Here is a 27,613-nt window from a genome sequence, read left to right as displayed (position 1 = left end):
GGGGGGGGGGGGGGGGGCAAAACAGATACATTCAAATTTGGAAATTCTGATGCATTCCAATATCCGAATTTAAAGAAATGAGTCCGAATTTCAATGTAAAAAGGAAACTCACATGTCTAACCCTGATTGGGTGCAGTTAAACAAGCTTGGTTTAACAGCCACAGACTATTCATAGTGAGCACAGGAACCTAGATCAAGTTTAACCCCTTCGTGACTGACGACGTTCAGTGTACGTCGCCAGCATCGGGGCTGTCTAAACAGACTCTGGCGACTTTTGCCGCCGGGACTCTGTTTAAACTTGTAGAGCCGACTGTCGGCTTTACAACAGAAGCGATTCTGGCGACTTACCTGTCACCAGATCGCTTCTGTGTCCCGAAGAAGGGGCTGCCCCCCCCTGCGGACACCGCCGCCGTGCTTCCCGGGCTCCGTTGCCCCTCCTACTCCATTATATTGTATAGGGTCTTGGCATTCAGAAAATATATAATGTGTGAGGGTTTTAAGTAATTTTCAGGCCTAAAATGTGGAATATAACATGGGTGCAAAAAATGAAAAAAAGGCCTCAGTCATGAAGGGGTTAACCAATTGCCTAATGCCCTACATTTTAAAATGGCGGACTGGTGGCTGTAGTATTCTGAAGCACCGTTTTAAAACAGCGTTTAGTTTACTACCTGTGTGCCTGCCTAGCACGTCTGCAATGTCTGTGATCATGCTGTCATTAAACAGTGGATTGGTGGCCATGGCATTCTGGAGCGCCTTTTTTAAAATGACGCACTGGGGACTACTTGTGCACGCACCCGCCAAGCGCACAATCTCTGACAAAATGGACAGAGCCAATCCGAGTGACTCTGTGCCTTGTGATTGCTGTGATGGCCAATCATGGCGATCACAAATGTAAACACTGCCAGTGTTCACAATTGAGACACCTCTTATGAATTAAGGATTTCATGCATAAGCCCCCACTCACATGTGTAGTGCGATAATGCATGCAAAATCCCACACAAAAAAAAGTGTCACGCTTGCGCCGCCATTGATTCTTAACGGCATGCCAAATGTGCCGAGCAAACGTGCAACAAAATGCTCAACCAACTCGCACAGAATGTGTGGTTAAAAATGCACAAAGCTCCAAGGGGTGCATGAGCTGCTTTGCCGCATTTGTCATGCACAGTGCAGTGCATTAAAATGAATGTACGATGCATGACAAATGTGCAATAACTGCATAAACACCACATAAGATGTTGTGCTACACAAGTGTGAATGGGGACTGAAGGGCAGGCAACTGCAGATTTGATGCATGTGATGAATTTTAATGTGAGGTCGTTTTTTAACCACCTCATTACCATTATGTTTCTTTATTTCCAAAAAAAATTTAATACCTTGGAGTGCCTGCTTTCTAAAAAGGGATCATTTTGGGGTGTTCATACTGTCCTTTTTTTTTTATTATGTTTTATAACAGACAGTAATGGAGTTTTTTTCCCCCAAAATTTTGGACTGTTTTCCTTTATATAGTAAAAAAAAAATAATAATAACAAAAACAGCAATTATTAAATACCATCAAAATAAAGCTCTATCAGAGTGGAAAAAAATAAAATAAATTTGGGTAGGGTGTATCATGTCGGAGTACTTGTCAGTCAAACTATCACAGCCCTGAAAACTGAACAATAGCCCGGTAATGAAGGGGTATTACAGGCTGGTACGCAAAGGGTTAAAGAAAACATGTTATTGATATTTACAAAGCAATAAAACATTACATAGTGCACATTCACTTCAGTCCCCGCCCTCGAGGAGCTCACAATATAAGTTCCATATCTCTTTTACATACATACATACATACATACATACAGAGCCAATGTAACCTTCCAGCATGTCTTTGGAGTCTGGGAGGAAACCCACGCAAGCACAGAAAGAAAATGCAAAATCCTTGCAGATATGGCCCTGACCGGGATTCAAACCGGGGACCACCAGTGCTGCAAGGCTGTGGGCAAGGCAAGTGCTAACCACTAAGCCTCTGTACTGTTTTTCTGATAAAAAAATGTTTTCATTCTGTCTTACAGTATCTGGATCGCCTAGCCTACCTGCAAACCAATATGTCTGTTCAAATGTTACAAGGACTGCTCGCATGGTAAAAACTTGAGGAGATATCGCTCATGCATTACAAAATACTGATAGAGACTGCATACTTCTAACAGAAGATTGTGAATGGCTGCTCCTGCACTACAAATATTTAAAGTGACATTAAACCCCTCCCCCCCCCCCTCCCCCCCAATGATGCTGTACAGACTTACCTTAAGTGATGCCTCTTGATCCGATCATCTTCTTCTTTCCAGTAGTTTTCATCTGTCCCTCCAGCGCTGGTGCCGGTCTCTGATCCAGCGCAGACTGCTGTCTCTTCCTGCCCCACAGATTCTGTCCGGCGTGCACACTCACAGCTTTGTGCATTGTCTTTCACTGACAGGGTTATTCACAAAAGGGTGAAGGGTTTGGAGAAGGCAGGAAAAGTGAACAATCTAGGATAACATAGCTGAGCTGGAAAGTGAGCTGAATTGGTGAATTTTTTTAATTTAGCTATGATGTCCTAGATTGGTCACTTCTCCGGCCTTCTCCAAACTCTTCACCCTTTTGTGAATAACCCCCTGAATCTCTACTCTTCTCCCCGCTGTTGATCTCCACTGCGCATGCTCCTGGCTACATCCTCCTCCTCCTCCACGGCCATTCAAGAAGGCGATTTCTGCAGCCGGGAGCGCACTGCGGAGGCACAGGTTAATATTTAACTGTTTGGTAACTTTAATTTTTTTATGTTTTTGTGTATATCTACTGTTTGCTAGCAGTAGATATATGTAAAAAAAATTAAAGACTTAATTCTACTTTAACTACCTCCCGGCCAGCCGCTGTGTATACACGGCCTGCCGGGAGCTTCTTGGATGTAACTGTGTATACACGGGTAGATTTTTGAAGGAACGTTCGTATGAAAAATCCTTTTGGAACATTATATAATGCCATCGGAGACTTGACGAATGTCGTTCAAAATTTCATTTAATTTTAGTTTTAATTTAGCATTCAATTTTGGAATGAATGGAGTTGCTTAACGAAAACCACATTTGCTGTTAGAATTTCATTTGATCGAGGACAATTTTCCAATATGCTCCTGTCTGTCTGTCTGTCTGTCTATCCAGTGGCTGAACTATTGCCATAGCAACCCAGGCGACCACTATGGGGCCCGGGGTACAGGGGGGCCCAGCCAGGACGAGGAACAAAGGGCAACAAAGGAGTCCCCCTGATGCCGTGCGGGTCACCTGGGTCGCTATGGCATTGCGGGCTGCTGGCTGTCAGTGGCAGCTGTGAGGAGGAATGCGCCACTGTTCAGATCACTGACAACATTTCAACTGCTGCTGAGTCGCAGAGGAGGAGTCGGGGCCCGGTGTCAGCAGAGGAGGAGGAGGCATGGCCTGGCGTCGGCAGCAAAGGAGGAGGCAGGGCCCAACGACGGATGAGGAGGCGGGGCCTGACAGCGACCGTGAAGGAGGAGGAGACGGGGCCCGGCGGTGGAGGAGGCTGATAGTGGATTGGGGCTGACAGGTAAAAGGTGCTCAGGGGTGTGACCAGCCCACCTGAGACCCTGCAGAGCCCACCATAGAGTCTATGGTGGGCTCTGCAGAGTCACTCTCAGGTGGGCTGTGTGGGATCTCAGGTGGGCTCTGCAAGGGGCGTAACTAGAAATCACAGGGCCGCATACTAAATGTTACTATGGTGCCCTGTGATTTCTAGGTACGCCCCTCTATCTATCTATCTATCTATCTATCTATCTATCTATCTATCTATCTATCTATCTATCTATCTATCATCCATCTAATAATAATATTTTTATTCCATTGTTTTCCTACAGTTAATAACATTGCCAAATTTAAATAGCAGTAGCAGAAAAATAAGGATCCAGAAACAGTAGATGAATGCTAATGATGTGGCCGGACCAAATCTAAAACCAAAAAAGAGGGAATTTTGCATGCACTCTGCGTCATTTACCTCAATTATCAATTACCAGCGTAGCTTCATTAACAGCTTGCTGTGACTTTTTAACAAACATCTGTCCTCTTCATAGAAAATGAGTGAAGAACTGTAAGCGATACCACTCTGCAAGGAGGCTGCAAGTTAGAAGAGTATCCGACACCAGGAAAGAAGAATTTGGCTATGCAGCAGTTTAATAATAACTTGTTTCTATAAAAGTGTAATATATGCGCATACTGTATGTTAATATAAAATCATGTGAACAGTATTTGCTGGGCTGGATTCATTTAGGGCAAGACCAATGCTCACTCTTTTACCCCCTCTCTTCATCTGCAATGCAAGTATGGGTAAGGTCACTTGTGATGAGGGGTGTGGTTGTTACTTAGCTCTGACACCAAAGACCACTGGAATGGGAACGTAGGTAGCAGCATTTTTACTAAGAGAACAATGTGTTTCAGAGTGACACTAAACTCAGGAGTTTAATCTTTAAAATACATTCAAGTCCCCTATCTATTAACAAAAATGTATCTTATTTGTGTATAACTCGGCTGTAGATCCTCCAATCATCTCTTGGTGCTGACACTGTCCTTCCTTCTGGAGGGGGGCTACTTTTGTTCCCCATGGTCCCTGTGTGTGTCATAAAGTAATCACGGCTCCAAGCTCACTCCTGTGATAGACTACAACAGTGGTTCTCAACCTGGGGGTCGGGACCCCCTCGGGGGTCGAATGGCGATTTGCCAGGGGTCGCCTAGCGGCTTCCGGCCACCCAGGAGAGAAGCGCTTTCTCTGCTCTTTTTTTTCTGACAGGGATAAAATTAACCCTGCCGCTCCACGTGCACAGTGAGTGGGGATAGCAGTCTTCCCCTCTCACCTGTCACAGAAGTTCCAGCACGGTGCTGTGCTAGGACTCCTGTTTTGGAGGTGACAGGGTCAATAAAGAGAACCTGTCACCTCCAATTGCTATTACACAGGGGCTTGTTACCTCTGTGTGATAGCAATGAAGTTAAGTGGGAAAAAAATAGATAATAAAAATATTAAAGAAATAGAAATAAAAGAATTAAAAAAATAAAAAAGCGATTAAAAAGAGATAAGAAACAAATTATTAAAAAATAAGAAAATTATAGTAAATAAACAATAATAAGGTGAGAGTCCTCCTCAGCCCTCTCCTAGGGCAGCAGTGTCAGTTCTCCCGCCACACCGCCAGATGTCGCTGCAGCAGCCGCGTCATCCCTAAATTTTACCGTTGGGGGTCACCATAACTTGGCAAATGTTACCAAGGGGTCCCGGCCCTAGAAAGGTTGAGAACCACTGGACTACAATCTCATGTTTAGTTTACTCATTTGTATTGAAATTGTAGTCCATCCCGGGAGAGAGCTTGGAGCATTGACTACTTTATGACACACACAGGGACCATGGGGAACAAAAACAGCCCCCCTCCAGGAGGAAGTGCTAAAATGGTGTCAGACTTCAAATTGGGTTTTAAAGAAGTTGAGGTGTCCATAAATAGGAAGGAAATTTGTAATGAGAGAAAAACAGACTTTACCATGGCAGGCCTCATTCTAAAATTTGCTAGCTGCCTGGCTGTCCATGGCTTCAAGACTTTCCAAGACGTTAACCCAGAGACTGCATGCAGACCAAACCAGAACTCTCATTCTGCATCTGTGATCCAGGAAAATGATTAAGAAAGTCCAATAAATGAAAAATTGTATCATACTAACCCAGGGGTAGCCAAACTCCGGCCCTCCAGCTGTGGTGAAACTACAAATCCCATGATGCATCTCTCTCCGGGAGTCATGTCTGTGAGAATCTTGCAAAGCCAGCTGTGGTGGATGTGCTGCCACAATAGTTGTATTCATAGCCACAGTCAATATTCACATTAATGTTAGATCAGAAATTATATATTTATTTTCCTTAAGCCATTTACTTATGGATATTGTATGGCTAAGTTCATATACTGCCATCTAGTGGTCATATTGGTTATTGCACATGTTTTTTCTGCGTTCCCTTCCCTCACATCTATGATGTATTCCCTTGTGTCTAACGCTCCGCCCTTCTTCTTCAATAGTCATTTCATAGTGTCATGGCTGCTTGTAACAGGACCACATGTTAATCTGCATTACATGCTTGGAAACATTATCATCTTTGAACCATAAATACTGCCAATTAATCTGAAGTATCCTGTTGTCTGCTGTAACCCGATGTACAGAATAAAGCACCTTTGAGGATGGAAAAGGTATTTGGTGAGTTCAGCTATCTGATAAGGATTGTCTGCAGTGATTCTATCTGCTTATAGAGGTCTCAGCATGGGTTAAATTGCTAATACAACAAGCGGAGTCAGAATTGTGGAACTACAAATCCCATAAGACATTGCAAGATTACCCATCATTTTCCTTTCCTGGTGCCGATCCATGCCAGCATACATGTGCATTCCAGTATACTGCCATGCTGGCACATGGAAAATGGAAAACTGTATCATACACTGCCGTAGGTTTTCTTACAGGTAAGTATGATATAATCTTCCATTTTCCTGGTGCAGACATTACATCATACTGGAATGCACATGTATGCTGCCATGTTGACGCCAGGAAACCAATGTAGAAGTGTGATCACCAGAGCATTAGAAGTTTTATAAAGGGGTCAGAGGTCGACCATGGAAGCCTGCATGCTTCCTTAAGACATGTTCCTTTTAATAAGTTCCTTTATTAGTCAATTTTATTGGCACCAATATAAACAGTATAAAACCGATCCTGCAGGAGAAGAAGATATACATGATGCTGAGTCCTTTGTATTTATGGAAGGCTATTAACTGTCTACCCGCTTTGTATACCTTTCTACTCATGTGGTTTGAAGGTTTTTGCCTTGAGCGAAATGATAATATTACATAATTATGCCTTCACCCGGGAGGCATCGCAGAGTAATATCTTACTAGTGCTAATGTAGCTTAAAATATTAGCTCAGCGTTCTTGCAGGAGACCAACGTTATACCTTCAGAAGAGAGAGTTAGATTTAGGCATTAACTATCACCTGCCTGAAAAGTTAACAGGAGCCTGAAATCGTGTCCATATACTTACCTTGTGTCTCTCTTCGCGTCCCGGCCGAAAATGTAAACTGCGCATGCGCCCGCCCCAAGATCCTTTGCGGCCGCCCGAGCAGTTTCACATTTTCGGACGGGAGCGCGCGGGGAAGATACAGGTAAGTTTAAACCGCTGTTAAAGCGTTTTTTGTTTTTTAAAAACTTTTTGCATACATCTACTGGTTGCTAGCGGTAGATATATGCAAAAAAACCTTTAACCTAACCCACTCGCTGCCAGAAGTTTTTTTTTGTAAAAAGGGACGCTGGACCCTTAAGGTCTGGTAGGAATTGTAAGGAGGAACACCACCCCCAAAATGGGGGGGTGGACGCTCCCCCATAAAACTCCATACCAGACCCTTGATCCGATCAAAGGCCTGGCAGAACCGGAAAGGGGGGGGCGTCACTGGGAGGGTGCTTTTCCGAGGTCGCCCCTGGAAAAGCACTTTGTCCCCGTACTGATGGGGACAAGGGCCTCTTCCCCAAAAGCCCTGGGGCATTGGTTGTGGGGGTGCGGGCAGGGGGCTTCTTCACATCACCCAGATGTGGTCCCCCCCTTGTGCATGAGTAAGGGGTACTTGTACACCTACCCATTCACTAAAGGGTGAAAAAAATTAAATAAAAAAAACAGACTTTTGGAAAAAATCCTTTATTTGAAGAAAAAAAACCAACAAAGGATTTTGACAAGTCCTTTATTGTTAACCCCCCCCCCCCCCAAAAAAAAAATGGATCCACCGACATAATCCAGGGTCAATCACAACATCCAGCATTGTCGATGACGACTCGACTAAATAAAAAAATAAAACAATAAAAAATACATAGAAATGTATGGCAATGGCATTTTGACAGATACCGGCAAAACATAAACAATTGGGTGGAGCTAGTGGTGACAGCTAGCTCCACCCAACTGTGTACAGTTTCACGTCATCTGACAGGTGAGCCATGATTGGGCATGATTGCGCCCGGCAGGTAGTTGTTTCCTTCATTTAGCCCTGCTTTGGGCAAGCAGGGCTAAATGTACAGCGGGGAAGCTGTGGCTTGTTTTGTACAAGTGATCTCTGCAATTTCAACGAGATCACTTTTATGCAGCCTGCTTACAGGGGGCCCATTGAGGAACCTGGCCTTGGGGCAGCATAGAGAGTAAATCCGGCCCTGCACACTGGGGCAGAAAGCGATGGAGAAATCCAAAATGTTACAGTTGTAACTACGATTAGGAACAGTGGGAAAATCATCCAATAGAGACACCTCTTCCAGACATTGTAGAAGTTGATGACGAGGAAGGTAATACAATACAGGAAGCTACTAAAGGGCTAACCTACAAATCAGTATATGTGATACAAATATAGACGTATGGTACAGAAAGCATGTAAGAATGTGAAAGTCACATCACATGGAGGCATATTCCTGGTGACTGGCTTATAGGATCCTTCACTTTGGAGAAATTTCCTCTCATTTTTTGTTGTGCTCATAGGACGTAGATGGCAAAAAAAAACTGACAGGGATTAAACCCCTCCCTAGTCTATCAGAAATGAAAATAAAATGTTTTGGTCTTATCTCAGGGATCAGTGACCCGTTTGACATTAACAGGTCTATTCACTAAAGGGTGAAGAGCTTGGAGAAGACAGGAGAAGTGAACAATCTAGGACAACATTGCTGATTTGGAAAAATTCTCCAGTTCAGCTCACTTTCCAGTTCGGCTATGTTGTCCTAGATTGTTCCCTTCTCCTGCCTTCTCCAAGCTCTTCACCCTTTTGTGAATAGACCTGTAAGTATCAAGTGCTGCGCAAAGTGTTGGCGCTATATAAATCCTATATAATAATAATAATTTACAAGTGTTAGACAACTGGCAGTGAACAATAGAGCGCCATCGTTGAAAACTTCATTTTTGATGTTTGCAATCATAATTTTACTGCTAACAACATGTTGAATTCATACAGATCAGCCCCTACTGATGTACACTGAGTGGCCAGATTATTATGACCACCTGACGTTTGTAGGCAAATTAGCTATAATTTGGCGCTGAAGTTGCTAGAGGGCCAGACCATTATAAATAGGGAAGCAGGTTGTTTACCACGACAGTAGAAGTGATTTGTTTCTGAAGATACGGGGAAACAACGCGATTTAACAGCCTTTGAATGTGGGATGATTGTTGGCGCTCGGAGCCATGGAGCAGGTATCATGGTACCAGAATAGGAACTCATGGAAAAAAGTTGAAAAAATGTAAATAAATAATAAATGTAAAGAAAAACAAATAAAGATTTTTTTTTTAAAGAAAAAAAAAAGTCTTCTAGCAGGTCCCGGTTCAGATCAGCCCCAATAACTGCATCTTCATATCTCAGATCACCTCAATTACTGCACCTTCACATCTCAGATCAGCCCCAATTCCTGCACTTTCACATCTCAGATCAGCCCCAATTCCTGCACCTTCACCCCTCAGATCAACCCCAATTCCTGCACCTTCACACCTCAGATCAGCCCTAATTCCTGCACCTTCACACCTCAGATCAGCACCAATTCCTGAACCTTTATACCTCAGATCAGCCCAAATTCCTGCCCCTTCACACATCAGATCAGCCCCAATTCCTGCACCTTCATACCTCAGATCAACCCTAATACTTGTACCAAGATATCTCAGATCAGCCTCAGTTCCCACACCTTCAGACCTCATATCATTCCCAATGCATGCTTCAGACCTCAGATCAGCCCCAATCCAAACACATTAGACCTGAAACTCCCCCAAACCCTGGACCTTCAGAAATGCTGGCTACCATTGTAGGCATGCCTGCAGATGGGCTTCCTCAGCACAGCACACTAATGTCCTCAGCCACAAACATGCTTTCACTGATGTCAGGGAGGTGGGTGGTCTGGGCTCTATAATTGACAGCGTAGGGATGTGTTAATTATAGCCACTGTAACTGCAGCCACTATCAGGCTTTCATTGACATCAGGGAGGTGGGTGGGCAGGATGGAATTGACAGCCCAGAGATACTGTATATCAATTACAGGTAATGCCATTGAGTACCGGCACAGATTGCATGATGTTCCCCCAAGCATCCCCCAGGTATGCTTGCCGAGGGTTGTCAGCCCCTACTTTAGCTTTACTTTAATGAAGATGCCAAGCTTGCAATACTCAGTATATACTGTATATCAATAGTATATGTCTACATTACCAGGATACCACGGTACAGTAGTTATAATGGCTAGTAAGTCCTCTTCACCCCTCAATAGTCCTGGAAGAGAGAACAAGAGGTAGTGGGTGTTTCACGGGGAGCTTCAACTAATCAAATGACCCCTCAAAAGACACCTTAGATCTGTTATTTGTTGTCAATAAAGGATAATAACATATAAAAATGTATTGCTTAGTATCAGCATGACTGCAGAATCTAATAAAGGAATATAAATCACTCCACCGTCCTTTAGTGTTTGTGTGTCTCAAGGTAGCAACCAAAAGTTCATCATGCAAAAAGTTACCTAGCCCAAGTGAATGCATGACACGCAGCAGCAATTATGTCGCCATAACAAGTAAGGATAATACATGGAATAACTTATTTAGGCTGCGGTTGTTGCAAGTAAACAAGGATTCGATTAGGAATGAGTAAAATTTGGACGGGAACTTATTTTGAAAAACAATGTCAGTCATTTGTGCTTTGAGACAAGCCATTATCTCCATGTTCCTCTGCTAACAAAATTAAATTATATGAAAAGGGTCTTAATGTGACTTTAATTTCAATTATGCAAAGTGCTCTGTAAGAATTAGTAATTATTAAAAACGCAAAAAATGCAAATTAAATTCCGGAATAATTGCACAATACATAAAAGTTTACAGGGAGAGAAGGCAAATGATGAAAAAGTGCGTCCAATCTACATTAATAATAAAAAAACTTGTGCAATAAACAGATTTGTTTTCCAATAATTGTTTTGGGATGGGACCATTTATAAACTAATTTAAAGAATATCCCAACCACTGAGTGAATCTAAAAACACATAAAACATTTTCCTGGTTGGTCATTATTGTTCCCGCCCGTGATAAGGATGGCAAGAGTCAGTACACATGTGCATGTTTATATCATAACAATCCTGACAAACGATTAGCTGGTGATCACATCATCTGTGATCCCTTGTGGATGGGTAACTCATCAGCAGTGATCCCTTGTGGATGGGTAACTCATCAGCAGTGATCCCTTGTGGATGGGTACCTCATCAACTGTGATCCCTTGTGGATGGGTACCTCATCATCTGTGATCCTTTGTGGATGGGTACTTCATCATCAGTGTTCCCTTGTGGATGGGTACCTCATCATCAGTGATCCCTTGTGTATGGATAACTCATCATCAGTGATCTCTTGTGGATGGGTACCTCATCATCTGTGATCCTTTGTGGATGGGTACTTCATCATTAGTGTTCCCTTGTGGATGGGTACTTCATTATCTGTAATCACTTCTGGATGGGCACTTCATCATCTGTGATCCCTTGTAGATGGGTATCTTGTCATCTGTGATCCTTTGTGGATGGGTACCTCAAAAATGGACTAGGTTTCTATACTTCCCTATACAATGCAAGCAATTCATGGGGTGGTAGTAGGGGCCGGCAAGGTACTGTACATAATTTCCTAAAAACATTGCAGCACCCTGGCTCTTTACTTCTCTCAAGAGTCATCAGCCCTGATGCAAGTGGCGAGGTAGCTCTTGGGAGGAGTTATGTAAATATCAAAATGCCTTGACGGGTGAATATTAGTCTGGAGGAGTGGACATTCCTTGGCAGACTGTATTTGCCTGCAGACCACCCTAGGTAATGTTGCCATGTGACGTTCTGACGAAACCCCAGGGGGAGGGGCGAAACGCGTTAACATTTCCAGCCTAACAGGGTTACCGTTGTTCACCCGAGAGCATACAAAGATGACATAGGTATGATACCTTGCAGCCACTTTATTACAGATCGCAGATCGATAAAAACTTGGAGACCTGAGGACATTTCACTGCAAAGGGGAAAGCCGGTTAGTACCTTATGAACGCCCTTGGCGTTCGTTTGTGGAAGGCAAAAATGTCTTGATAGTGACCGAATGGTCCGCTTCAATTATCCCAGCATAAGGGTATTTTGTTGAAAGGTTTCCAGGTACGAGTCAAGCCTCTGCAGTCCTCGATTTGGTTACCACAGACTGGGGAGGGCCCTGGGCCACGTTTGTATAACTTAACTGCATTATATTCTTCTTAGAGGTCCAGAAACTGGTGCTGGTATCTGGCAAGGGTGTCTAGATCACAAGGTTGGCTGAAGAAAATTATAAATTTCAGCAGGTAGCACAGTAAATGTACTTCAGCTGTATGTGTGGCTGTTTGTCTGGTGTTCAGGTTTAAGCAGAATATCAGCAATGGCAGCTCCCATATTTATATTCTGAAAGCTTGCCTTTAAAATGATGAGCCTGATATCCTGTTAGATAGATAGATACTATATACACTGAGTGGCCAGATTATTATGACCACTCCATCAGTACTTCGTTGGGCCACGAGATGACTCCACGAGATGACTTTGTTGGGCCGCCTCGTGACTCCACGAGATGTTGAAAGGTGATGCGAGGAATCTGACACTGCACTGTTGCCCTTCTGTTGTCTTGTACCAGTCTTGCCACTCTCCGTTCTGCCCTAACATTGACTATTCGCTGACGGCCACAATTTTCAGACCCAGATTTTCGGCTGACAGTCCACTTTAACAACAGCTGCTCTTGAACATTTAACGAATTCTGCTGTTTTGCTGATACTCGCTCCATGGCTCTGAGCGCCAACAATCATCCCACGTTCAAAGGCTGTTAAATCGCGTTGTTTACCCGTATCTTCAGAAACAAATCACTTCTACTGTCGTGGTAAACAACCTGCTTCCCTATTTATAATGGTCTGGCCCTCTAGCAACTTCAGCGCGAAATTATAGCTAATTTGCCTACAAACGTCAGGTGGTCATAATAATTTGGCCACTCAGTGTATATATATGCACACACACACACACACACAATGTCAAACACGTTTCAATGAGATGTGATTTGGAGATTTACTTGCATTTCCTGTAAAATATGTAGCTGGATAGCGCATCGCCAGTTGTTACTAAGGAAGAATTTTATGCCAAGTCATGTTGTGATGGCCCAGAGGCTCTAACAAGATCAACATTGCCATCTACTGGAAATTTGGTTTGCACAGCTGGCATGTTCAGTTGCAGACCGAGGTTTTTACCGATATACAAGCAGACGAAAACCCACCGAAAGACAGAAAAATAAGGCATCTACAAAATGCATTCCAGAGAGTGGAGGTGAACTGAACTATTTATGATGTTTCTTTGATAAAAGTGGATGGTGATCCACCTGAATGCCGGAAAATAATCTATACTTTGTTTTAAGGGTATGAACAGTACTGTAGCTGCTACGCTAGTTCTACAGAGGAGCACTGGGTTATGACCTTACACCGGATACTATCTAGGTGACGTTTGTAAGTTCTCCTCTTCTTAGTGAGTTTTATCTAGGTGCTTCGGTTTATTTACCAAACTGTTGGCAGGTTTTTCATCTTTCACCCGACAATGCACCTACAGTGTGTTTGATTGCTTTTAGTGTGCATGTGTTTGGTAGTTGAGGTGTGCACTATGGAGGGAATGGGCCATTAAGTTATTTGGGTTGGTTGCATGAGTTGCTGCAAGTCTCCAGGCAGTGTCAGACCTCGCCCCACCACAGCAAAACAATTTGAACTAATCATTGGTTACTAGTTGGTGCATTATGCAGTTTCTGGAACTGTTATTACCAAGTGATGCATTAACAGTATGCAGACCTGTCACTGTTTTATCTAGATAGGTGGCCTTTTTACTGCCTTATAGTTTTGTCACTGTAGTTTGTAGGACAGGCTCTACAGCAGAGTCACCAGTCTAGAGTGGAAACCTATTCATCAAAGAGCCACGTGTGAGGGATCATCCTGAGCGTTGTTGCTCCTGTTAGGAAGCATCATGCAAAAAAAGTGTCTGCGTGCAATCCTGAGATCTAAGGGGCTATGACTACAACCATTGAAGCGGGTGGTGGACAAGGGTGACAGGAGGACAACCACTTGAAAAAAAGCTTGACATGACACTTGACATGTGCACGTCTTTGCAAGATATATTGGTTTTTGTCACCGGAGGTGCTAGTGCTGATATTTGACAACACACTAAAGGTAAATGTGCAAAAAGTGTTGACCTACCTGACTTATCCCCGAATAGTTACCTTTATGCTGAACCTAACACACAACATTCCTCTGGGCTGCACCCAAAAACATAAAGGGTCAGTCTACCCAAAATTGTTTTGTTACTTATTGATTCATTTTAGCAAGCTGAGTCAATCCTTGGCTTCTTATATGTCTTGGATACTGAATAGACAAATCAAAAGCGCCAAGTAGAATCATCAACTGAAAAATGCATGTAAAGGATTACTAGGGGCGCTGCCCCACTTCAGCCAAGGGAACTGTAGCACTATGAGAAAACAAAAGAGAATCTGCACAGCCTAGTGCAGATTGTTTTTAATATTGAAAGGTAGCAAAACAGAGTAGAAACATACTCACAATGGTAGATCAAATGAGAGCATTCAACAAAAACGTAGAGGACATCGGTGAGAAGCTGCACAGTCAGCCTGTGTGCCAGCAAAGAATGCCTGCGTTAATGCGTTTCCAGGGTCACGCCCCCTTCCTCAGAACATTCTGCACTAGGCTGGGCGCCCTTCTCTTTTGTTTTCTCATGTCTTGGATACTCTACAGAGATCTCCCTGCCGTCCTGAGTCAATCATTGGCTTCTTATATGTCTTGGATGCTCCAGAGAGATCTCCCTGCCATCATTCCTGACTGTTCGTGCCCACCATTTGGTTGGTTCCACTAACCTTTGTATGTTCCAGCTCCTTTTGTTGCATTTCCCATAATACTAAATAAAAAATCCCATTTTCACCCAACACTGGAAATGTAAATATATTGAAACCCAATCGCTAAAATCTCATATAGGTTTTGCATATTAATGCAATTCTAAATGTTGTTTTCAAACTTTTAAATCTGCAGCGGTTATTACAATAATGCCTGTTGATCCTGCACTGAAGGGTTTTGTTCAGGCACTTCCAGTTATGGAGAACCGACTGTCTCCCAACTGTGCGGCTGCAATGGCACCCTGTCAAATGGGCATCAAGTGGGCCTTTGGTGGACATTGCACAGTCATTGTGCACCTTTGTTACAATAAGAAAGCCAGTACAGCCCTAAGGATGTGGCTGAAAGAGGTTACCTTATCTCCTGGCTGGAGGACATCCAGCATTATCTAGCTCTGTCCTCGCTAGGTTTACTGTCCCTAACCCACCATTTACAGCCATTTGGCTGGAGTTCGTTTAATCATGGAAGCTCAGCATCACCATGTGAAAACCTATTAATCCACACTGACATCCACCCATTAACCACTTGCCGTCCGCCCGCTATAAAAAAACGGACGGACGGCACTGCAGCATTAGCGGGTTGCCGTCGCCAGACGGCATTTTTTTTCTGCTCGCGCGCGCCCCCTAGCGGGCACGCACGGGCTGAAAAGACCCGACCAAAGCAAACACCCGTTACCGGGTGTGTATTTGAATTAGAGCTGAGGGCTCTTAAGAGCAGTATTGAGGCAGGGTGCTGTGCTGTTCTCAAGAAGCTATGGACAGCACTTTCCCGGATCTTCCCACCAACCATGAGTGTGAATTGCATAGAGAAGCACCGAGACCCATCGCTGGGTCTAATGTAAGGTATGTAATGAAAACAGAAAGTTTTTGTTGTACCCTGTTGATGAGGGGATAGGGACTAACAGGAAATGCAAAATATAAGCAGATTAAACTTCAGCTTTAACCCAATACTGAAATGTGACCTAGAACTCAATATCATTCTAAAATAATAAGTTTAAAATTGTTTATATTGATCATCAAACTTTCTGTCAAAACTCTGAATTCTGCACCAACATCGACCTCCACCCAACACCACTGACTCAACCTATTTGCCTTCCCGTATTGTTGTACAAAGCTGTGATAAACACATTTGACTTTTCATGTGTTCTTCACTTATTGAAATGCTTCTATATGGGCCGGTTTTGTTTCAGGGATGCCTCAGTGCAATTTAACTTATAGGTAAATCAATGTCGTTCTTGAGAAAGAACCATTGTTCTTGCAGCTAGCTGCTCTGCTGCATTATTTAGAGGATACAAAGGGGGATCGCTTCTGTTCGGGCTAATTGATTTTACTGCCGGGTGTGAAAAGCTGATGAGGAAATGAAAGATGAAAGAACTATTTTGTACATGCCTTAAAGTTTACACCGTCTTCGGGGACGGAAGGGCCTATGGTGACATACATTATACAGAACAACTGGCGAGGGTTTCTTGATGCTACAGCGGCACCAGCAGCTGGAAGTAGAGGCAGGCCGGCTTTTCATGCTAGGGATAAAAGTGAACCACCGTGACAATTTTGTTAAGATTCTGCCGGTGGAATAGATTATTGTGGCCACTGGGTGCATTCTAATGGGATGCAGCCACGAGCAAAGAATTTCTTTTGTGTTGAAGGAAAACCATTATACTGGAAGCATTGATATGGACTTGGATAAAAAGAGTTATCTCTGTATAGCTGGCAGCTATGCAATACGGGAAGTGATGGGGAATCTGTCCAGCAGGGACATAGATAAAAAGCAAAAACACATTTATAGTAGAGTGGAGAAAAGTTGGAACTTCTGGAAATATTTTTGTTTTGCTGTGTTATAGGGATGAGCTTCAAGTTCGGGTTCATGAGTTTGACCTGAACCCAAGCTGCTTGCAGTTCAAATGGGTGCATGATTTGGCCAAATTGCCATGTGGCGAACCTCTGTGTCCTTGCAACCAACAACGTATGGAGCTCAGTCGCAAGTGGCTCACACAGCGTCATTGGTTGTTAAGACATAAACAACCCTGGGTTTGATAAATATGGACATTTGTGGGACCTGGCTTTCTGGCTGGATTTGGTGAACGTCCAAGTGAAGATGTAATTTGCTTATCACTGCAGTTAGGCCTAAAATTAAAATGGGCAAAGCAATGGGTGTAGGGACTACATGACAGGGTTTAAATGGATGAGAGGTATAAAGGGTTAAAGAAAGGGAAAGGTAGTTGGGAGTTGTACCTACAGGACTGGTGGGGTGGAGATGGACAGGAGTGGCTTCAGGTCTGGAGCAGGGGGTGGGATCTAGGATCAATCAGACGGAGAGAAGAAGTGGTCAGTTGAACTTCCCACGCTAGCACCCTACTTATTCTTTTCATTTGTATGTGGCAGGTTTTTCCTGGTTGTTTGGGAAAGGTTTGTTGGGTTTGTCCTAGCAGTGGACAAGTTTTCAAGGTCAATGAAAGTGGACACTTAGGTACGGCCCTACTCCCCTTCTGCTTTTGCTAGTTTGCATGTTCAGTATAATGGGGAGTGGGCGTATCTGCAGTCAATGATGCAAGTGTCTCTGAGTCGTTGTTCCTGTGGCTGTATGCCTACTTACGGGTACGCAGATAAGGTTCCTTGGTTAAAGTGCCTAAAAGGACCTTGGGCCCTATTTTTGACTGTGGTTTTTGTGAGGGGGATGCACCGATACCGATACTAGTATCAGTATTGGTGCTGATACCGAGTATTTGGGAGAGTACTTGTACTCGCCCAAATGCTCCAATACTTACCCCCAATACCGGAACTTCTAGGCAGAGGTCAAGGTACCCTTAGTACCCTGGGCAACAAAAAGTGGTCCTCACTAAAAGGCTTGTATGCCAAAGCGTTCAGTCTATATAGCTCTATACTAAAGCCTCACCTTGCAGTGGGGATATCCCAGCACTGCAAGGGTTAACGTCTTCAAGTCTGGGGGTAGGGCATAAATACTTTTACTTACCTGATCCCCACTCACCCAGAGGTTGGCACGATACACTGTCGCTCAGCATCCTCACATCTAATGCAAGGTTATAGGCCCTGTATTAGATGTGATGACATCAGACAGCCTCTGACTGCCGGAGCTCAGGGGGGAGGAGCCTGCAGGCACCAGTTTTTGAGCCTGTGGGATCAGGGAAGTACAAATCAAATCCTTAACACAAGTTCCCTAGACATAAATGAGCAGTTATCCCTAGAAGTGCGGGGGTAGTCTCACTGCAAGGGTAGTATTTTTTCTTATTAAACTGGTTATAGGCTTAAAAGTGCAAAACAAGAAAGCAGCAGAAGGTTAAAGTCTATAATCCTCCAGATAAAATTGCAAGGTTTCGACCCACTAATCACAGGCACTTTTTGAAGCATGGAGTACGAAGAATGCATCCCCAAATGACCCTATATACCAACCATACCCACCAAATCACAACAAACTAATTAGAATAAGGCAAACAGTAGCAATTGTAAAAACACATGGGAGGATCCATACAAACTGACCTGATGGGACACTTAGGGGTCTATTTATAAACAATTAGCAGGGCCCTTCATCCTGCTAATATCTGTGAACAGTCATTTTTTTGTGCATAATGACAAAAATCAATGTTCTTAATATACTTTCTTTTCAGGTCGAATGTATTGTAATGTAATACTGCCTTATGGCCACTAGCTGAAGCTGAGAAGCATAGGAAATGAGTATTTCCAATGAAAATTGTTTTTTAGGTAGACCCCTATGTATTTCATAAAAATTACCAGTGTGCAAATTGTCTTGAGTTCCGTAGCACCTCTAGCAATCCAATCACATCACATGCATGAGTAATAATGGTCCTACATATGACGAAGCTCCATATAACTTTATCTTTAAATACATGTCCAGAGGGGACCAGAAATAAAACTACCTTCAAAACACCAGAGCCAATCATAACAATGCTGAGATTACAAAAATCCCGCCCATCGGCCACAGAAGCAGAGCTCATGAGCACTATGCCTTTCTGTTACAGTGACAATCCTTCCGTCGTTTCTTGTACTGGTGGCACAGGGACAGTCAAAGTGGGAAAATCTCCCCAGTGGGGTCACAGAAAAAAATAAAAACCTAACAGGAATATTCCCCCGTCATCAACGTGATAATTAAACTTTCAACCTTTACTTTTTTATTTTACGTTTTGTAGGACCCAGAGAGGCCATCACTGGGTCCCTATGCTTCTCTATACAATGCAGGCAGATAATAGCTGGTAGGAGGGGCTGGCAGGGTGCTGTGATGTTTTCAGGAAGCTGTGTACAGCACCCTGCCAGCCCATCCCACCAGCTATTATCTGCCTGCATTGTATAGAGAAGCATAGGGACCCAGTGATGGCCTCTCTGGGTCCTACAAAATGTAGTACTCTTCTCAAGAGCCATCGGCCCTGATATGAACTATAGGAAAGGCCAGGCTGCCATCACTAAAGTGCGTTTAGACAGGACGTGGCTGCAGTAGCAGCAAGTTATGAGCAGCACTTGACATGCAACAAAGAATGAAAAAAGTCAAATGTTTATTATAGACAGGAAACTAAATTCTGTGTAATTCTGCATATCCTTGAAGTTAGCGCATCCGTCGGCACTGGTGGGTGCATCTCGCTGTAAAAGCTCAGCTACTGTAGCCGTTTGCCTTCTATAAATATGCTAAATTAATTCCCTAGGTAGGAAACCTCGGACAAGGTAGGAAAATAGCGTGTGGCCGCGCTCCCCCCTTCCCCAGCTGACTTGTGTGACCTTGAGAATTGTAATGGCAGCTCAGATAAAATGATCATAATCGCTGGGACAGCGGGGAGAAGGGAACGGCTGGCTACATCTGTTGTATTACTGGGCTGTCTGAACAGTCAATGAAGCAGCTCGGAGCCATAAGAGCCTCGCGCAGTTCAACTCCGGGGTCCGCACACCCAGAGCACGCTCATTTATCTTTATTTACTAAAGTCTGCATTTTGTGTTTGAGGAAGGCTGACAGGCTCATGCCACGCAAGTTGGTGCCGCTGCCCGCTCCAAGGACACCAGTGTGTGCCCTTTCTTCTGTTCGCAGCCATTATCACCGCCGCAGAATAGATCAATGGCACAAAACAAATGGATTTCCAATTGCCCTTGCTAACTATTTCAAAACCAAAATATGTACAGGCACCTTTACATGGAAGGGAGGAGACAGGGAGGAGCCTCCCTGTCCCTCACTTGCTCGTCACTGTTGAGGCATCGATATTGATGGCCTCAGTGTTTTGTTTTTTTTCGCTTTGCCATTGGTCCAAGCCATCCACAGAGCTTGCACCTCTAACACAGAGTAGAGGCTGTGAGAGCTCTGGCTTCAAAAGTTAGATTACACCAGCAGTGGGGAAGCCCGCTGCTGTGTAACCTAACTACCTGTCAAAAGCTGGATACAGCCTGTAAATAACAGTCAGCGCTTCGTCCATGACAGGCTACACAGCGCGGGGGGGGATTTCCCTGCTGTGTAACCTGTTAGATGACGATCTGAATGGAGAAAAAGCTGTCAGCTTCAGACTTTTCCTCCATAATTCTAGGTGAGGCTCTGCCTTACCTGCCTCCCCTGTCCGCACGTCCCTGCATCAATTACAATACAAATCCATACAAAAGGATTGGAAGGACCCTGCTTGTGAGAGCTTACAATCTATTTAATTACAATTGATTTTATTTATTTAAAAATGTATAATAATAATAATGTGATATAAATAAATCCTGAGATATTTATCTGTTGTAAAGTAAGTCTCTTGGCCCCTCTCTGTTTGGTTTCCTGTTTTCTGAAAACAGGTTACAAAAAAAAAAAAGAAAATGTTTCTTTATTTGACAGAATTTCCGTAGCTCCCTGAGGATGTCTTCTTCCCTTCTCTGTACTCAACAGATGAGTTGTCAGCGATGGAAACACACAAGTGAATGGTCTGGTACACTGATTATGAAAAATCTCCCAAATACCCTTTTTTTTTTTTTTTAAATGTTCTGTGCTGCGGTTCTGATGACAGATTGCTTGTTATAAAAAAAATTATAGTGTCTCTGTACTTAAAGGCTCATCCACACCAGCTTGCGCAGATTTAACTCTTAGAGCGGCAGTGCCTTGCGTTATAGCATGGTGGAAGAACTGGACATGACCTTTTCTCAGCGCACATCAACGCTGCACGCAAACAAATGCTGCTCAACACAGCCCAACAGGGTCAATGAGCCCTAACTACCTGGAGATGCCTTCTACCCCTTCCTGCACTTCACCGATTCTGGGTTGTTGGCAGATTTCTTATTGGAAAAGCATTCTATTGGTATTACTTTTTATTTGCTGGTGTATCTGTCCCTGACCCACTGGATATGTCTTTCCCTACTGCATGCACTTGGCAATGTGTGGAATATGGCCAATGTGTCATCAGGGAAGAAGAAATCCATTGATGGAAAAACCTGATCATTCAGTATATTCAGGTAGCAGCTGACTGCATTTTTTGGGCACATAACATTGCTGAACCTAGACCTACCCAACTGAAGCAACCCCAGATCATAACACTGCTCGAAAATCCAGGTGCTGACCTTTTTTGGCCAGGCAGTGTACTTCAATTAAAAATAAAAAAATGAAAGTAAAGGATATAAAGCATACATTTCGATGTTGAAAATCCGCTTGATGGCTGTCTCACTGGAAGCATCCCTTAGTAATGGAAGCTGTGGGCTGATTTATTATAGCATCCCAGTGTTTGACTGCCCTCTTCCTCTTGGCCCAGAAGTGTGCACAGGAAGGTTCTCCATCACTTCACAGAGACAATGGTCACTAGGACCAATAGTGAGGGGGAATCGTCCCAAAGGGCACAAATAGAGCAACTAAAAAGACTGGGGTTCCAACCTCTAAACACTCTACTTACAATTAATAAAATCAAAGCTTTGGCGTTGCTCACCTTTCAACTTTTTGACCAGTTTTGACAAAATGCATTGGCCAATTTGTTCCAATCCCCTTCTTTCTGGTCTGTCAAAATCACCATCGTCAGCAGCATCACAACTATGAATTACTATCACCAGTCCAATTACCAGTACCAGTAGGACTTTAGAAGATGTCAATAACTTGGTTTTACTTTACATGTGGATAGCTAGAAACAAAAGACAAAAAGACAAAGGATCAGCTAGGTCATGCAGACCTTCTGTAACAATTGTAAAGCCTTGGAGAGTACTTGTAACCACTCTACATTGCCAGTGCAGCCCTACATGCCCCAATCCTTGCCCAAGCATAGACTTGTATGGGGCCAACCCTTTGCTGGAGCTCCTTCTTGAGATGGCCCTATATGAGTCTATGAGGGCTTAGAGCACAGGCACGGCTGGTTCAGGAGAAGATTTCTGCCTGCGGAAAAGTATACCTTGCAAAGAATGCAAGAAGCTGGGTTGGGCAGGATTAGTGCAGGTTAGGGTGGGGTTGGGGTATTCCAGACGAGTTTATTAAAAAAATACTCTTGTCCTTCAAAGCTGAACTCTTGTCCTTGTACAAGAGTCATATGTATCCTCCCTTGAATCTTGGTGAGCTTAGTGTATTTCTTCCAGATCTGTGCAGTAATCCAGAGTGAAATTGGGAGCTTCCTGTTGTAGTTTCCTCCTGACCCCGAAGGCCTGAGGTAGACCCTCAAAGTGTAGGGAGGGCTGACATTTCACTCTCAGGGGTGGATCCTTAGCTGGGTTGTGGGATGTGAACAGTACATTGGGTGCCAGTCACTTTAAAGACTTTTTAGATGCTTTATTAAAGAACAGCCAAACTAGGAGAGAGGGTGAAGGGCTTCAGACATCCAAGGGCAAAAATAGACCCCAGACTCACCAATCCCTTCCAGCTTCCACAGTGTTGAAATACTTCAGTAGAACAGAGGATGACACTGTGTAGTAGAACAACTGATGAATAGGGATGTGCATGAGATCTTACCAGGGAGGGACACCAGATTTGTTCATGAGGTCCATATCGTCTCCTGGCCTTCCTGGTACCTCCAGCAGTCATAGGGCTCCTCTGGTTCTCCTCCCCAGAGAGTTCCGGACCCCACCTGGATCCACATGTGGCCTCCTCCAGACTTGAGGCCTAATCAGCTTCTCCAGTCTTGTACATCCCACCCACAGGCCAAACCCAGGGGTGGACTGAACCAAGCACATGGCAATTTCTGCGTATTTATGCACTTCCCCAGCATGCACCGCCATTTCTTTAGATTTCTATAGTGGGTAGTGTCTGCTAGTCCCCTCCCACTGCTCTGCTCCCTGTACAGCACTGTGATGATGTCACTGCTACTTTTCCAAGGCAATAACTCAGTTTGCCTAGACATTTGGGGCACACACTGTGGATTTATAACCTTTGTGGCTACTGATAATATATATTTACATGAAGGTTTTTGCGCCCGGAGTTCAGCTTTACGTTGTGATTTCTCCAGTAGAGGAAATAGAGTTGTGTAGAGAAGAGGATAAAATGTGCTTCTCAGCATAGCCTTTATTATTTCCTTTGCTTTTTCATGCGTCATGTTTCATTTTTTAGCACAGTGACAGATTTAATCTAATCCAATTAAGTAAACAGCAGGGGGGGGAGGGGGCTTTATATCGTTTTATTTCATCCCAAAGCAGAGTTTTGTTTCAGGGTGGTAAAGGGTTGTCATTGATAGTGAGATCAAAGCAGATTTCGGTCCTGTTTTGCCCTATTTGTCTCCATATGATAAATATATTATAAGCAGAGATGTTTATGAAAACAGACAACAAGTAAACAGCCCCTGTGAGATCCGGGCTATATTATAAATGTTTGATACGCATCCTTCTAAAGGTAAAGCGTGCTGTTTTGTAAGTGGACATACATTCTAAATTGTTGTGGTGTATAACGTAAACAACTTTGTGATCTGGCTTTCACATTTCTCCTGCTTTCTTTCCATAATTTTGTTATTGTGTTAAAACTTATCTTTGGACAAAAGCATTCACCTCCTTCCTTCCAATCCCCACCATCCGCCTGTCTTGACCATCCAAATTGCCTTCTCCAGTTGTGGTGAGAATGGTGCGCAGCTGCAGTCCACACCCGCCAACGCTGGTCTTGTTACCACCCCTTGATGTGATGTCATCATGCCTCTACAGTCTTCAGGATCTTGTGGGAACTCTGTGGACCATCTCAGACACCTCTTTGAGCCAGTTAAAAAAAATAATGTCACCAGGGAGGACCATGCATTACACATGTAAGCTGCGGAAAAAATTGGTTCGGTTCGGATATTGCATTATTTCGCGATTCAGGATTCGGATTCGAAATTCAATTCGGTTCAGATTTCGGATTAAGACAAAATCCGAATTTTCGTTAGTTTAGGATGAGTTTACAAATATTCATTGCAAATGCCACAGAAAACCAAATAACAATATTAATACTAAATCTGAATCTACTAGACCCGAATGGGATTCGGGAGCTCCCAAATGCAATTCGGAAATTCGGATCTCGATTGCCGTTGGGGCCTGGGAGCCATATACATAAATTACTAAAACTGAGACTCCCACACCAGAATGGCATTCGGGAGCTCCCAAATGCAATTCGGAAATTCGGATCTCGATTGCCGTTGGGGCCTGGGAGCCATATACATAAATTACTAAAGCTGAGGCTCCCAGAGCCGAATGGCATTCGGAATCCAAATTTTAAAATTGCATTTGGGAGCTCCCGAATGCCATTCTGGTGTGGGAGTCTCAGTTTTAGTAATTTATGTATATAGCTCCGGGACCCGAATGGCATGCTATTCGGAAATTCGGATCCTGAATGCCATTCGTGTCTGGGAGCCATATACATTACATATATTACTAAAGCTGAGGCTCCCAGACCCGAATGGCATTCGTAATCCGAATTTCTGAATTGCATTTGGGAGGTCCCGAATCCCATTCGTGTCTGGGAGCCTCAGCTTTAGTAATATGTGTATATGGCTCCCAGACCCGAATGGCATTCAGGAGCTCCCAAAAGCAATTCGGAAATTCGGATCCTGTGTCATAAAGGTAAATGCCCAGTCCACCACTGGCAGACCTTCAGCAGTATAAAGACTCCTGGTAAGCCACCATTGACAGACCTCCAGTATAATAATTACAACTGCCCAGGAAACAACTGACAGACCTCCAGTAGTATAAAGACTACTGATAAGACCCCACCAATAGATCTCCAGTGAGATGAAGGCTGCTGGTAACATACCACTGATGGACCTTCAGTGGAATATACACCACTGTTCAGGGAACCACTGAAAGTCCTTCAGAGGGATAAACACCACTGCCCTGGCAAATACTGACAGACCTCCACTTAGATAAAGACTGCTCATAAGAAGCTGCTGATAGACCTCCATGATAAGACACAGCTGTTATACCTCCAGTGGTATAAGGACTGATGGTAAGACACCCCTAATAGACCTCTAGTAGGATAAAGATAAATTCCCACCCACCCTTTACAGACCTCCAGTAGTATAAAGACTCCAAGGAAGACACCAATAACAGACCTCTGGTGGGTTTAAGGCAACTGCCCAGCCCACTACTGACAAACATTCAGTGGAATAAAGATGGATGCAAAGACACCATTGACAAACCTCCCAAAGGATAAAGACCAACCCAGGAAAGTATTACCAGACCTCTAGTGAAGACTGAAGGCCGTACACTACTGAAAACCCCTGACACAATAAAAAGTATTGCCCAGGACACCAATGTCAGACCTTTCATGGGTTAAAGACTACCTTCTAAATTAGAATTCTCACACAATAGCCTATATTCCCTCAAGAACATTCTGAGCCAGTGAACGTTTTGGTGAAAGATTTAAGGTTCAAAAGATCAGCAGGCCTTTTTTTCACTTTTCAGCAACCTAATTGGTTGCTTGAAATGGCCTGACGTGAGCACCGTTTGTGGTAAATTGTTATAATTATATTTGGAGGTAATGAAGTTATAAACAATTCTCTTTGTTTATGGTACAGTACAATTCTTCTTCCCTTAGGAGTTACAAGAATGAAGCAGAGGACTGAGGTGATGAATCTTTAATAGTAAGTTAAATCCAGTTTTAGCACTTTTAGAGGATATCAAATATTCATTCCATTGTTAGAAGTATTACAATTATTTATTTATAGCACAACACCTTTTGATTGTGTTTCATTCTTAAATACTTTAGAATTTATCAGTGGAATATGAATACGCTGTTTTAGTTTTTATTCAATAAGCAGAAAGCGGAAGAATTTCCATGATTTACAATTACCTACAGCAACCGATGAAGTACATTTTTCATTAGTCTGGCTATGCAAAACCATGAGGAATGGATGTTTTGTTGCTGTGTTCCTTTTGTCTTTTTTTTACAATTGGCCCAGATAAGTCCATACCACTAAGGACCAGCCATTGGGGAGAGATGGCACAAATTGGCTAGGGTCAAAACTCCAAAACATCTCAGGGGGTTCTGCTGCTTTGGACCTCTGCAGCCTACTCTTCCATCTCATTCTGCTTTGCTGTATAGGAGACTTTCTTCTTGACAAGATAGGGTGTGCACTATGGTCTAGTCTTGGTCACTAAATGGCAGTTTACAATGTCCGACCAAGAACCAAAAAAGAGGACCAATTCATGTCTAGTCTTGTAAGATAGGAGACCTTCCTCTTGACAAGATAGGGTCTGTACTATGTTCTGGTCTTGGTCACTAAATGGCAGTTTACAATGGTCAATTTAGAGCCAAAAAAAGACAACCAATTTATGTCTAGTCTTGTAAGATAGGAAACCTTCCTCTTGACATGATAGGGTGTGCGCTATGTTCTGGTCTTGTTCACTAAATGGCAATTTACAATGGCCGACCAAGAACCATAAAAGACAACCAATTCATGTCTAGTCTTCCAAGATAGGAGACTTTCCTCTTGGGAAGATGGGGTGTGTACTTGGTCACTAAATGGCAGTTTACAATGGCCAAACAAGAACCAAAAATGACAACTTTATATCTACCGTTGCAAGATATTTGCCTTGGGAAACACAGTAGCCACCCAGTGAGTCATCAATTTGGCTACACACGGGGATTGCGGTATTACTGTGGGTTAACCTGGCACCATTCTGAAGGTACCAATACATCACCCTAGAGTATTTCTCGTAGAATCACATGCTGCCAACACAGCATCATGTTTTGTTAACTTGAAAACTCAAAGTCACCCTATAAGCCTTCTCTCAGCATGGCATTCTTCTAGCTTTACCATACAAACATGGCTTGTCTATGGTCAGACCCTGACAATATGGTATCACTCTGACCACTCCCTGACAACATAAACTTATATTGGCTTCACCAATATTGCCTCACCTGGAAAATCAAAAACTTTATAAACTCTCTATCAGCATGGCATAGCTCTGGCTACACCCTACAAATATGGCATAATTCTGGTTAAACCTTGGCAATGTGAAATTATTCTGGCTGCACCCTGTCAACATGGGCTCCCATATCACACTCTGGAATTGTGACATGACTTTAGCCTGGCTGCATCCTGTGAATGAACATAACCTTAGCCACAAACTGACAATAAGACATCATACTGGCTAAAAGGATGCACCAAGACAACATGGAACTTCCCAAGTTGCCCTGCCCTACCAACATAACATCATGGTATCTACCATGTTATGAAAGTGTGTGTGTGTGTGTGTGTGTGTGTGTGTGTGTGTGTGGGGGGGGGGGGCGGGGT

The sequence above is a fragment of the Nanorana parkeri genome, unplaced genomic scaffold (genome assembly GCF_000935625.1).
Source record: "Nanorana parkeri isolate BGI_ZX_2015 unplaced genomic scaffold, ASM93562v1 scaffold58, whole genome shotgun sequence".
Classification (NCBI taxonomy): Eukaryota; Metazoa; Chordata; class Amphibia; order Anura; family Dicroglossidae; genus Nanorana; species Nanorana parkeri.
Note: the sequence above shows the minus strand (reverse complement) of the source record.